The sequence below is a fragment of the Wyeomyia smithii genome, chromosome 1 (assembly GCF_029784165.1).
Source record: "Wyeomyia smithii strain HCP4-BCI-WySm-NY-G18 chromosome 1, ASM2978416v1, whole genome shotgun sequence".
NCBI lineage: Eukaryota > Metazoa > Arthropoda > Insecta > Diptera > Culicidae > Wyeomyia > Wyeomyia smithii.
The window spans coordinates 105,977,589-105,987,705 of record NC_073694.1 but is presented as its reverse complement, the minus strand read 5'-3'; positions in this window follow the sequence as shown (position 1 = coordinate 105,987,705).

Here is a 10,117-nt window from a genome sequence, read left to right as displayed (position 1 = left end):
GGATTCGATAAAGTATTACCACCCATGCGAAAAATTATGAGAATTTATACAAAAAAGATGGTTTCGAAAATATTTATTTTGTTTCCTGGTTCGTTGTTTCTGTTCCCTAATTAATTCATAGAATGAAAAAAAAAATTAAAATTGATTTTGTTAAAAATTTAATGCAACACACTCGTGGCCTTCGGCCAACTCGATTGTCCGGGGCGCATGCTGTCCTTACTCGCTACCGCTCGTTCGGACGTAAGCTAGGAGATTGCCCCTATGCTTCAGTAATCCGGGCAATCCGATAGATCAGTTGTTTGCATGCGAGAGGCCGCCGCTTCCGACGGCGGGTCGGCGGCCGACTCGGCCATCGGACACCGCGGCGGCTTAGGGCCGCCTTGGTTCCTTGCCCTCGATTATGCGGCAGAACCGCATTGATATCTTTGGCAAACAGAATGTTCAACGAAAAAACTAGTTATTTTACACATTTGATGCAAGCTTTAAATTTTTTATTCATTTTTTGATGTTGTTAAAAAATATGCATTATGAAATAGCTGTAACAAAAAAAATGACAAATTAAAATTAAATTCGGCCTCTCGTGATTCGGCCGATCGAAATTTCGGCCTTTCGTTAGATTTGATATAATTCGGCCGTTTGTGTTTCGGCCGTTTGGAGCTATCTCAGGGAAATAATGATAGGTATCTTATTGCGAAAAGTTTAGATGTTACTTTTAAAACTACGTATGTTTGAACATATTTTTTTGCATACAGAAAAACACATTAAATACTCTTTTTGAATTTTTTTTTGCATGCAAAATTTTGACCTTTTGAGCATAAGCTCAATTCGCCTCTAAATAAAAATTCTAAGCGATGACATGTGATTTTTTTTTCAATAAAACGTTCGTTGTTTCTTCAACATCTGCAAATATTTTCTTGCAGAAAAATCCATGTTTTGATTATGTGCGAGTCGATCATGAAAAAAAACTAGAAGAACTAGATCTTGGGACATTAGGCTAGAGGAAAGGCCGTATTTCATTAATTCAAACATCGATTAGGAGGCGACCTATGCATTAATTTTTTTTAAATTTCTACGTAGTTCTGTGGATTAAAGCATTAACTTCTTCTCAGGCGTGTTTCTTTGGACACCGACAAACATTTTCGTTATAAAAATTCACAAATCATCTTTTTAGATATCGTTATAGAGGAGAACTAAGCATGAATGGTGATGCTCAATTCTTAATACTTCGATTTATTTCTTTCTAAAGTTATATTAAAAGAGGTTTAACTGTGAACGATTATCGAATACCCGGACATCACCCGAATTGGGTATATTCGGAACTGGGATGACCCCACACAACATTTTCCAAGATGGCGACTCCTGGTTTCAGGAAAATAACCTGAAGTGGTATTTGGCCAACTATTTCAATTCTTCCGAAAGTGTAACTCCGTACGTCGTTTTGATATCCGAAATGGCGACTTCCAGTTTCTGTAAAACAGCCCAAAACCACAAAATTCAATCCAATATAAGTATTTCCGTTCTGTGCGGTCTCAGAATATTAAAGTACTTAAAGTGATGATAGACGTATAAGATGTGAAATATTTTTGAAGTGAGTTGCAATGCAGTGTATTGCATTGAATTTGGCGATTACCGTAGGCCACGGAAGTGCTCACTGCAAGCAACTGCAAGTCCCGGACCATCAGCGAGAGCTAGCCTAGGTTGTGGTGAGACTCAGGCATTGGGCCGCCGAATTCTCGCAAAAGCCACATTATCCGGAAGCAGCTCTGACGGAGCGAATAGTGCCGCTCCCACCACTCAAATGCACTAATTCGCCCATTGGGATTGATGCCAGTAAGTTCCCAATTACGGCAACTGGTCGCAACGTCATATGATAAGAGTCGGATTTTGTTTTCGTACTGCGATTCTGGGCTGGCACCTGTGCCGAGCTCCCTTAGTAAGGTCGTGTGACAACGGCTTGAAACGGCGAGACAACAACCGGTGCAGGGGTCTCCGTCCCGTAAAACCTGGCAGGCCTTCCAGTACGTTCCAAATTCATTGCCCGGTGGGAACCGGGCAAGAGTGGGATCAGATGTCCTTTCCTGACTTGCGCCGGTCGGGGGTGTCATAGTTGCTCATAAGGCGTTTATAAAATCTATGAAATCTCGGGTTCGGGTCGGGTTCGGGTTTCACAATTTCGCGTTCGGCTCGGGTTCGGGTTTCGACTGAAAAAAAAATCGGGTTCGGGTCGGGTACGGGTTTGAAAAACATCAAACCCGACCATCTCTACGGGTTAGTTAAGGGCTAACTGTTGAATTATGATTGAACACGTGGTTTCAAAGTTTGGCTGCCCTATACGTTCCCATTTCATTTGATTATAATCGAACTAAAGCAACCGTTATGTATTAAATTGTCAATAAAACAACGAAAGTCTATTATTTCAAAGATTACATGACTTATTTGAACATAACTAGTGTCATACGAACGAGTCATCTCTCGAACTTACATATAACAAACTTCATAACAGTTTGATATGTGGCTCAAAAGTTATGGAAAGAAAAGAAATTCAAAGACTATTCAAAACTATACCTGCTTTGATCGATATATGTGGCCTCAACATAATTTAAATGTGACATCGTACTATTTGAACGTTCCAAATTCATTGATTCCTTGCGATGTGTTCAAAGTCTGCAAATGCACGACGTATCGGCCATAGGATATGATCAAAGTCAAATAACAAATCGTTTGAAATGATTGGTTTTATCGAAATGACAACATCCTCGACTTTTGGCTTCTGTACATCGCCTTAATTCTGTATATTTATTCATATTGGGTAGTATTCGGTCATTTTCAGCAGACTTTCTGACATCAATCTGACACCGGAAATATCCATACTGGTAGATATTCAGTTATTTTGGTTGTTTTCCACAAACTAAAAGTGGTCGTCTTTAAATTCAAAATGGTGTCCAGGGTCATTGTTTGGTTTCTATGCATCATCTCGATTACGGAAATATCTATATTGAGTATTATTCGGTCATTTTTGACTGTTTTCTAAAAGTTGCCATTTTGCAATTTAAAATGGTGCCTGAGGTCAATTATTAGCTCATTGCATCATTCTGGTTCCAGAGATACTCATATTGGATGGTATTTAGTTATTTTAGTCTGCTTTTCACAAACCGAAAGTCGCCATCTTGGATTTCAAAAATAATTTCTGGCCTCTGAGCGTCATTCTAGTTGAATGTTTTTAAAGGTAACAAATATGTCCATGATGGTTCGACGCCCCTCCCTCTTCTGGAAATATATGTTCGTGGAAAACAGCCGAAAATGATCGAACAACACCCAATACCGGAAATCACCATCTTAGAAATCAAAATGGTATCTGTGGTCGACTTAGCTCCTGTGTATCATTCTAGATCCGGATATTGTTATATTGGGTGGAAATCGGCCATTTTTGGCTGATTTCCAGAAACCGGAAGTTGCAATCCAAAATGTTGCCTGAGGTCGATTATGGAACATATTTGTTACCTCTAAAAACATTCACCTGCAAAATTTGTTTCCATTTAGTTGGTTAGCTCTCGAGATGTGCAGAAGTTTGTGTTTCATTTGTATGGAACCCCTCCCTTCCAGAAAATGGAGGGGTATCGAACCATCATGGACATATTTGTTACCACTAAAAACCTTCACATGCTAAATTTGGTTCCCTTTACCCGGTTAGTTCTCGAGATGTGCAGAAATTTGTGTTTCATTTGTATGGAACCCCTCCTTTCCAGAAAAGGGAGGGGCGTTCAACTATTACGGACATATTTGTTACCTCTTGAAACATCCACATGCCAAATTCGGTTTCATTTGCTTGGTTTGATCTTGAGTTGTGCTGAAAATTATGTTTCATTTGCATGGGACCCCACCCTTCCAGAAGAGGAATGGGTCTCAAATTATCATAGGAACCTTTATCGGCACCAAAAACTCCTACCTACAAATTTTCACGTCGATCGGTTCGGTAGTTTTCGAGCCTATATGGATCAGACAGACAGACAGACCGGACTGCATTTTTATATGTGAAGATTGCAATATCAATATTTTAGAACCTTAAGAGTGAATATACATTTATTGGATCGAAGCGTTCATGTATTTTTACAACTAAAAGTTTGAATGAGAAAGGCTGGGTCTGACCGCTAGGTGGATTAATTTAGGTTTTTCACTAAAATGTTCGTTGATGTATAAGAAAGACATTCGAGGGAAATTACTGATTACTAAAACTCGAGATATTATTCACAAAACTACGTGAAACATGCAAAATTAGGACTTCTTAAGCTGAATTTGCCTCTAAATCGAAACCCGAAGCTGTGATCTGTGATTTTTTTATAATAAAATGTTCGTTGATGTTTAAGAAAGATATTTGAGGGAAAATTAATAGGTATCTGATTATTTAAAATTTAAATATTTTTCACAAAACCACATGAAAAATGCAAATGCTCAATTTGTCTCACAGCTATTAATTGTGATTTTTTCATTAAAATGTTCATTTATGTTCAGGAATGACATTTGAGTAAAAATAACACCATGTAAAACATGCAAAATCATGAATATTTGGGCTCAATTTGCCTCTAAATCGAAATTCAAACCTATGATGTGTAATAGTTTTTCATTGAAATGTTTGTTAATGGTCAGGAACAACATTAGGGAAATAGGTTTACCTACAAACGGCCGAAACACGAACGGCCGAATCACAAACGGCCGAATTTCAAACGGCCGAAAAAACAAACGGCCGAAACTATCAAACGGCCGAACCACAGAAGGCCGAATCATTCGAAAGGCCGAAAAATCATTGATAATTAATGTTGATTCAAATGCAACCCGAAATTATCCACCTAGGGGTGAAACCCAGACTCTTTCATTCGAATTTATTACTTTTTAAAATAGATTTACACGATTTCTATAATTTCGGGTGCAATTCTTTTTCACTCTAAGTAATAAATTTTTGGTAGCCAACAGCACAACTATACCGAACATTCAAAATTTTACATTCACACACATATGAACTTATATAAACACATACACACAAAAATTACATGTAATAAATAAGAAATTGATCTTAGTTTTATCGAAACGTCACAGTACTTGTTTATAGGTCAGAATCGATTTTATATAGACTCGATTATACATAGACACGATGATATATGGACTCGATCATGTACCATTTTAGGTTCGTTTTTTTAGGTTTATAGCAGGAAATTTTTTTCTATATTTTAAATGTGACTTATCTAGAGCTGAAATGTTGTAAGAAAACGTCCATAAAATAAGTAATGCTTGAGGAGAATTTTGGCCATTGGATTCGATAAAGTATTACCACCCATGCGAAAAATTATGAGAATTTATACAAAAAAGATGGTTTCGAAAATATTTATTTTGTTTCCTGGTTCGTTGTTTCTGTTCCCTAATTAATTCATAGAATGAAAAAAAAAATAAAAATTGATTTTGTTAAAAATTTAATGCAACACACTCGTGACCTTCGGCCAACTCGATTGTCCGGGGCGCATGCTGTCCTTACTCGCTACCGCTCGTTCGGACGTAAGCTAGGAGATTGCCCCTATGCTTCAGTAATCCGGGCAATCCGATAGATCAGTTGTTTGCATGCGAGAGGCCGCCGCTTCCGACGGCGGGTCGGCGGCCGACTCGGCCATCGGACACCGCGGCGGCTTAGGGCCGCCTTGGTTCCTTGCCCTCGATTATGCGGCAGAACCGCATTGATATCTTTGGCAAACAGAATGTTCAACGAAAAAACTAGTTATTTTACACATTTGATGCAAGCTTTAAATTTTTTATTCATTTTTTGATGTTGTTAAAAAAATATGCATTATGAAATAGCTGTAACAAAAAAAATGACAAATTAAAATTAAATTCGGCCTCTCGTGATTCGGCCGATCGAAATTTCGGCCTTTCGTTAGTATTGATATAATTCGGCCGTTTGAGATTCGGCCGTTTGTGTTTCGGCCGTTTGGAGCTATCTCAGGGAAATAATGATAGGTATCTTATTGCGAAAAGTTTAGATGTTACTTTTAAAACTACGTATGTTTGAACATATTTTTTTGCATACAGAAAAACACATTAAATACTCTTTTTGAATTTTTTTTTGCATGCAAAATTTTGACCTTTTGAGCATAAGCTCAATTCGCCTCTAAATAAAAATTCTAAGCGATGACATGTGATTTTTTTTTCAATAAAACGTTCGTTGTTTCTTCAACATCTGCAAATATTTTCTTGCAGAAAAATCCATGTTTTGATTATGTGCGAGTCGATCATGAAAAAAAACTAGAAGAACTAGATCTTGGGACATTAGGCTGGAGGAAAGGCCGTATTTCATTAATTCAAACATCGATTAGGAGGCGACCTATGCATTAATTTTTTTTAAATTTCTACGTAGTTCTGTGGATTAAAGCATTAACTTCTTCTCAGGCGTGTTTCTTTGGACACCGACAAACATTTTCGTTATAAAAATTCACAAATCATCTTTTTAGATATCGTTATAGAGGAGAACTAAGCATGAATGGTGATGCTCAATTCTTAATACTTCGATTTATTTCTTTCTAAAGTTATATTAAAAGAGGTTTAACTGTGAACGATTATCGAATACCCGGACATCACCCGAATTGGGTATATTCGGAACTGGGATGACCCCACACAACATTTTCCAAGATGGCGACTCCTGGTTTCAGGAAAATAACCTGAAGTGGTATTTGGCCAACTATTTCAATTCTTCCGAAAGTGTAACTCCGTACGTCGTTTTGATATCCGAAATGGCGACTTCCAGTTTCTGTAAAACAGCCCAAAACCACAAAATTCAATCCAATATAAGTATTTCCGTTCTGTGCGTTCTCAGAATATTAAAGTACTTAAAGTGATGATAGACGTATAAGATGTGAAATATTTTTGAAGTGAGTTGCAATGCAGTGTATTGCAATGAATTTGGTGATTACCGTAGGCCACGGAAGTGCTCACTGCAAGCAACTGCAAGTCCCGGACCATCAGCGAGAGCTAGCCTAGGTTGTGGTGAGACTCAGGCATTGGGCCGCCGAATTCTCGCAAAAGCCACATTATCCGGAAGCAGCTCTGACGGAGCGAATAGTGCCGCTCCCACCACTCAAATGCACTAATTCGCCCATTGGGATTGATGCCAGTAAGTTCCCAATTACGGCAACTGGTCGCAACGTCATATGATAAGAGTCGGATTTTGTTTTCGTACTGCGATTCTGGGCTGGCACCTGTGCCGAGCTCCCTTAGTAAGGTCGTGTGACAACGGCTTGAAACGGCGAAACAACAACCGGTGCAGGGGTCTCCGTCCCGTAAAACCTGGCAGGCCTTCCAGTACGTTCCAAATTCATTGCCCGGTGGGAACCGGGCAGAAGTGGGATCAGATGTCCTTTCCTGACTTGCGCCGGTCGGGGGTGTCATAGTTGCTCATAAGGCGCTATGGCAGCCGCCCCTAGCCATGGCCTCACTGCTTCGGCATAGACTACCATGGGACCAGATAGGCGACCACTCCAGTATGGATAAGGATAGCGGCTGGAAGGGGGACCCACTAAACAAAAATGGATTCAACTCAAAATAATCAACAAATGGGCGCAGATGGGTTGAAAAACCCGTTTGCACGAGGAGGCATCCAGAGGTCTCCGCCGAGAAAGGCGGAGATGGATGCAGTAAAAGACGCCTGCGAAGACGGCAAAGGCAGTACGCCTACCGGATCGACGCAAGACATCGCAGTGGCTGGTCCACTGTTGATAAAGGCGGTCGGAAGACAGCGAGACACGCTACCGAAGGTAGTAGCGCTGTCGGAGCAGCTCGATGCCATATTCGAGTTTGCGAAAAGTCGCACCAACACGACGAAGTACCTGAAGCAGGCTCTCTACATGCTTCGGTTGTGTCAACCTCAAATGAAGGATACGCGGTTGCCAAGGTGGACGGAGTGTTCTACTGCAGTTGTTATGCTCCGCCGCGTTGGTCTATCGAAAGGTTCACCCAGATGGTCGATTTGTTATCTATGGAGTTGACGGGCCTAACACCCTTAGTAGTGGCGGGCGACTTCAACGCTTGGGATGTTGAGTGGGGAAGCCACCGCACAAACCGGAGGGGTCAGATCTTGTTGGAAGCTTTGGCAAAGCTCAACCTAGATCTGGCCAACGTTGGAACCAAGTGTACATTCAGCAGAAATGGTGTGGAGTCGATCGACGTTCTCCAGCCCAGGACTGATCGTGAACTGGAGGGTAGACGATGGCTACACCTATAGTGACCACCAGTCGGTCTGCTATAGCGTAGTCCAAAGCGTGAGGCGGCAGGCGACGGGTAGAGCCAATACTCCGACCGTCCGCGGGTGGAAGACATCGCATTTCGATGCCGAGGTATTTGCAGAAGCAATGAGAAGAGAGCGCGAGGGGGGCAGTTGGCTCCGCCCGAGTGCTGACCAATTAGTTGCCACATTATCGCGGGCGTGCGACGCCACCATGCCTAGGACCCGCCAACCTAGGAATGGTAAGTCACCGGTATACTGGTGGACCGACGCGATAGCGGACCTCCGTAGCGTGTGCCTTCGTGCAAGACGGATGTTGCAACGTGCACGTACCGATGCAAAGAGGGTAGAGCGCCGTGTAGTATTCGGATCTGCAAGATCAGCGCTTAAAAGTGCGATAAAGGCGAGCAAAAGAGCCTGCTTCGATAGGCTATGCGCGAGTGCCAATACGAATCCGTGGGGCAACGCCTACAGAGTCGTAATGGCGGAGACCAAAGGCGTGTTGGCGCCTGCAGAGCGATCACCAGCGATGCTGGAGCGTATCATCGAGGGACTCTTTCCACGACACGAGCCAAATCCTTGGCCTCCGGTTGCTGAGTCTCACGTCCGACGTTCCAGTATCTCAGACACAGACCAGGGATGGTCGGCCAACCTGCCGAGCATCCAATCCGTGAGAGATGGCAGCCATGCCGAGGTTGTGGAGGAGGTAAGGGCTACGAATGAGGAACTCATCGTGATCGCCAACTCCCTAAAGGTGAGCAAGGCACCGGGACCGGATGGAATCCCGAACTTGGCCATCAGGACGGCCATGAAAGTGGCCCCCGATCTATTTCGAGCAGTCATGCAGAAGAGCCTGGATGACTGCCTCTTTCCGGACAGGTGGAAGCGACAGAGATTGGTGCTGTTGCCGAAGGCTGGGAAAACGCCAGGGGACCTATCGGCATACAGACCTATCTGTCTGCTGGACACTACGGGCAAGGTGCTTGAGAGGATTATCCTCAACAGACTGGTGAAGTACACAGAGGGTGTAAACGGTCTGGCAAGTAACCAGTTCGGCTTCCGGAAAGGTAGATCCCCGCTGGACGCTATTCTCTCTGTCACCAAGACGGCAGAGGTAGCACTCCAGCGTAAGAGAAGGGGCATACGCTATTGCGCAATCGTCACGTTTGACGTAAAGAATGCCTTCAATAGCGCCAGTTGGGACTCCATAGCGCTCGCGCTTAGGAGTTTATAAGATAATGAAGTATTATGATTTTCACATTTCGGTACATTACAGACGAAGTAACAGTTCGATTACAGTAAAATTCAATAGGGTGTTATGAGGTAGCTAGACTTATCATTTGACACTGATTTTGTGGAAATCAGGTCAGCCATCTCTGAGAAAAGTGAGTGAGCTCAAGTAGTCTTCGGAATATGTTCCTTTGCATAGCTGGATTTCACATATTTGAACATAACAGGCAAAGTAATAGTCCGATTGCAAAACAAATCATTAGGGTCTAATGGGACAACTAGACCTTCCATTTGACACTGATTTGATGAGAATCGGTCCAGCCATCTCTGAGAAACATGAGTGAGATTGAACAGTCTTCAGAACACGTTTTGCCTTTCTTCTAGAAAGGTATAGCAAATACTTGCAAAACCGAAAGTATAAAAGTGTTCCAAAGGGCCGAATGGCATATATCACTCGACTCAACACGACGAGCTGAGCATTTTCTCTATGTATGTGTGTGTGAATGTGTGTGTGGGTGTGTATGTGCAGATTTTTATTCTTTCTCACTTTCCTCAAAAATGGCTGAACCGATTTTCATGCAATTAATTGCAAATGAAAGGTCTTGTTGTCTCATAAGACCCTAATAAATT